Source organism: Onychostoma macrolepis, chromosome 01 (assembly GCF_012432095.1).
Source record: "Onychostoma macrolepis isolate SWU-2019 chromosome 01, ASM1243209v1, whole genome shotgun sequence".
Lineage (NCBI taxonomy): Eukaryota > Metazoa > Chordata > Actinopteri > Cypriniformes > Cyprinidae > Onychostoma > Onychostoma macrolepis.
In genome coordinates, this window is record NC_081155.1 from 1,180,803 (window position 1) to 1,185,802 (window position 5,000).

Sequence of the window (5,000 nt, forward strand, 5' to 3'; positions counted from 1 at the left end):
CTCAGTTGCCTGAACCCACTGATTGAATCAATCACTCTTTTGGCAAAACCATAAGCACTTTTCACCTGTTTAGACACAACTTGCCAACACATTTTCATTGTGATGCACCCGTGCTGCATAATGGTGAGCACAGGTGACAAAAGTCAAACACAATTAAAGCACAGGTGTCACCACTTGAACACAACAACTCAAAATTGATCACACTTGTGGCTAATGATGTGAGGAACATATACAGTAAGCCAGTTCAGAGAGCACTGGTTTGTGAGGCCCTACAATGGATAGAAATCTGAGAGGAAGAGTTTGTGTGAGAGGAGGTCGAGGTGGTCAGCGAAGACAAAGAACAGTAATATCTGATGAAATCAGAGCTACTGTGATTGACCATGTTCTTGTCCATGGTATGAGCATGAGGGAGGCTGGACAAAGGGTACAACCAAACATCAGTAGATTCACTGTGTCCACCATAATCCGAAGATTTAGAGAAGAGAACAGGTAATTACCTTTTTTTGACATTATAGTACAGTATGTAAATGTTGACAGCAATTACTGTATGACATACTATGTACTGTACCACAGTATACTGTAAGTAAATATGTTTCAGTACATCACTGTACCAATGTACTGTAGTATTGTAATGGAGGGTTGGTCTAACTGTTTGTAGGCCTAGTATTCCATGTATATTTTTTGTAACTCCATGTTCTCTTTTTGTAGAATTGAAAGACTGCCACATGGGGGTGGGAGGACAGGTATGTTCTCCCCACACCAAGAGACCCTAATTGTTGATATGGTCCGTGAGAACAATGCCACTAAACTGAGTGAAATTCAGCAGAAGATCATTGAGGACCATGTCAATTTTGAGGGTATCAACAGTGTCAGCCTCTCTACTGTTGATCGTGTCCTCAAGCGCAACAGACTGCGCATGAAACAGCTATACAGAGTGCCCTTTGATCGCAACTCAGACAGAGTCAAAGAGCAACGGTTCCAGTATGTACAGGTTGGCATATATCCAGACACATTCAATGTTGATTACTCTAAGTAGCGATTTACTGTAGTGGCCTAAATCACTTTTTCTGTATCACTTACAAAACTATATCTATTTCTACAGAGGGTTTTTGAACTGGATGCAATGGAAAGACCCCATGAATACATGTACATGGATGAAGCTGGGTTTAATCTCACCAAAAGGAGAAGGAGAGGCCGTAATGTGATTGGCCATCGGGCCATTGTTGGTGTTCCTGGGCAGCGTGGTGGCAATGTCACATTATGTGCTGCCATCAGCAATCATGGGGTTGTCCACCATCATGCCAACCTGGGGCCCTACAACACTCACCAGCTCCTCAATTTCCTCAAACACATGCGAGATGCTCTGTTAGGGCAGCAGGATGAGCATCCCATCTATGTTGTTGTTTGGGACAATGTGAGTTTTCACAGAGCCCTCCAGGTTAGAGAGTGGCTCAATATGAACCAAGGTTTTCTCAATCTTTGCCTTCCACCGTACTCCCCTTTCCTAAACCCCATTGAGGAATAATTCTCCTCATGGCGGTGGAAGGTATATGAACGCCAACCTTACACCAGGGTAAATCTCCTGCAAGCCATGGGACTTGCCTGTGGTGACATAGATGTGGAGGCATGCCAAGCCTAGATATGGCATGCCAGGGGTTTTTTCCCCCGTTGCCTGGCCAGACAAAATGTGGCCTGTGATGTGGATGAAATCCTGTGGCCTGACCCAGTACGGAGACATGATGCTGTGACTGAGTAATGCACTTATTTGTATATTTTTGTACTTTATTTTTACATGGGCTTACTGTACACAAGTGGCAAACGCATAAGATTTCTGTTTGTTTTTACAAGTGCTACGTGTAAATGCACAAGATTTGTTTTGTCTCTTTGTACAAGTGCTAAATGCACAGGTTTTTTTTGGTTTTGCAACATGCATTTAGCCTACAGTGAACAATAAACATTTATTTCTCCAGCTTCATGTCCTGAGCATTGTGTTTTCTATTTTTATACGTAGTGTTTAGTGACCGTTCCGTAGTGTTTTTAATTTTGATTGCCTCTGGGCACGATTTGACAACATGGTTCAGTTTTGAGGTGAAAGTTTGGTTTTGCAAGAAGAGTCTGAGGTTTTGTGAATGTAGCTTGAAAATTGGGTTTTGTGTTCACCGTTTAAAGGAGAGCAGCTTTCAAGAAATGTGTCTTAGCAATCGAGAAAAACTGTGAAAGCCCTCTTTTGTGCGAACTACTTCCTTCTGCCACGGATTCGAATCAAAGTTGACAGTTTAAAAAAAATTAAAAAATAACTAAAATATAATAAAATACCTAACTACATAATACTACTGTTGTTAGAAATTGCAACAAAATTAAAATTAACTTTTGAACTACAGGTTTTCGTCTGGTCAGAGGAGAACTGACCCCCGACTGAGCCTGGTTTCTTTATTAACAAACTGCATGTTTGAAGCCCAAACAAGTACATTCTTGACTAAAAAACGCTTAAAACTACATTCTGTGACACAAAATTGTATTTTTTAAATTCTAGTTGATTTGAGCATCTGCCATGACACTCGCTCTGAGAAACACTGCAAGCGGAGTGATACAAACAGTGAAACGGCTGTCGGAGTTCTGTTGGACTTTAATATAACCCCGGGGTCCTGGCCAAAGTGCCTCCACTGGCCCCTGTCTATCATGGCCTCCCAATAATCCCCATGCACTCGATTGGCTCTCTCTCTCTCTCCTCTCCGCCTGTAGCTGGTGTGCGGTGAGTGCAGTGGCGTAACTACAGACAGTGCAGCCGCACTGGGGCCCGTGTGGTGGGGGGGCCCACATCGCAAGTGGGCCCCTGGCGATAAAGTTACTATATTAATATAGAAATATTAATAATATAATGTAATTCATAGTGAATAAATATATAAATATGTGACAATTATTTGTGTGTTGTAATGGTGTAGCTGCAGAACTGTTGTCAAACAATTCTGAGGTTCGGGGTTCGAATCCACCCTCGTATAGTTTTTTTTTTTTTCTCATTAAAACCAAAGTGGTGTTCATCAGTGATTGAATATCAAGATCAAAGACACGATTGTGTGCATTTTGTTTCGTGCTTTTACCAGAACAAAGCGCTGGATCGTCTGTGTGAAGATGCGCATTGTGCTCGAGCGCCAAGAGAGAACTAATAACAGCAGCACCGAGCGCTCTCCGTAACACAGCGATAGACGCCCATTATTTAACACATTTCTTATAGAATGGAGATGTTTCTTTCTTTAGGTACATCCGTGCCTCGAGATGGTCGTGCTCTCTTGCCTCCAGGAGAGGAATGCGGTTGCCGTGATTCCTGCGTGTGTGTGTGTGTGTGTGTGTGTGTGTGTGTGCGTGCGTGTGTGTGTGTGTGTGTGCGTGCGTGTGTGTGTGTGTGTGTGTGTGTGTGTGTGTTGGAGAGAGACGCACGCAAAGAGAACTGTTCAATTTAATATAAGAAACGGATAAGATACTGATTTTAGTTGGTCTAAATTAATTAGGTTAGGCACAAATTTGCTTATATGGGTTGCCTTCTAGACAGGAGCGGTGTTTGTATGTGCTTCATAACCGTGCAGCCCTGGGGCCCCTCGTTATAGCCTGCACTGGGGCCCGTCGTTACCAAGTTACGCCATGCTGGTTGTCCTGTGGCTGCCGTCGCATCATCCAGGTGGATGCTGCACACTGGTGGTGGTTGAGGAGAGACCCCCACATATGATCGTAAAGCGCTTTGGGTGTAGAGCAATACATAATAAAGCGCTGTATAAATGCATCATTCATTCATTCATAATATCAACACTCTTATCAGCCAATCAGTTTGGAGGACCAGAAAGAACGGTTGCATAATTGTAAATATAAGCACAATTATAACACTTGGATGAAAATCCTTTGCAGTCAATGACTGCCTGTGGTCTGGAGCCCATGGACATCACCATCTCAGCTTCCTCCCTGGAGATGCTTTGCCAGGTCTCGAGTTGCTGCTTGTTTGTGGGTCTTTCTGCCTTCAGTCTTGTCTTCAGTAACTGAAAAGCATGCTCTATTGGACTGAGATCAGGCGACTTGGCCACGGAAGAATATTCCATTTCTTTGCCTTCAACAAGTCTTGAGTTGCTTTCGCAGTATGTTTAGGATCATTATCCATCTGCACTGTGAAGCTGTGTCCTATCAGTTTTGTAGCATTTGGCTGAATGTGAGCAGAGAGAATAGCCTTAAAGAGCTCAGAATTCATCCCGCTACTTCTGTCAGCAGTTATCAATAAACAGCAGTGAGCCCCTTCCATCGGCAGCCCATGCCCATGCCATAACACTGCTCCACCATGTTTGGCACTTGATGTGCTGTGCTTTGGATCGTGAGCTATTCCTATCTTTCGCCATACTTTTCTCTTCCCATCAGTTTGGTCCCATCACTTAATCTTGGTTCATCAGTCCAAAGAATCTTGTTCCAGAACACGGGAGGCTTTTTTGATGTTTCCTGGCAAAGTCTAGTCTTGCCTTCCTGTTCTTGAATGTCACCAGTGGTGTGCATCTTGTTGTAAACCCTCTGTACTGACACTCATGAAAGAGTTTCTTGATTGTAGGATGTGCCGACCTCCTCCAGAGTATTCTTGACTTCTGTAGATGTTATGAAGGGGGTTTTCTTCACCAGGGAAAGGATTCTGTGATCATCCACTTTAGTTGTCTTCTGTGGTCTTCCAGGCCTTTTGATGTTGTTGAGCTCACCAGTGCTTTCTTTCTTCTTGAGAATGTAGCCAACCGTTGATCTGGCCACACCTAAGGCTTTTGCTATCTTTCTTATAGATTTATGTTGTTTTTTCAGCTTAATGATGGCCTCCTTCACTTTCATCAAGATCTTCTTGGACTTCATATTGGTAGCACCAGTCAATCAGCTTCCAAATGCCAATTTGATACCTCATATCAACTCCAAATCTTTCATCTGCTTAATTTGTCTTGAAGTAACGAGGGAATGGACAGCACTTGATCAGTTAATCTCTTCTTAGT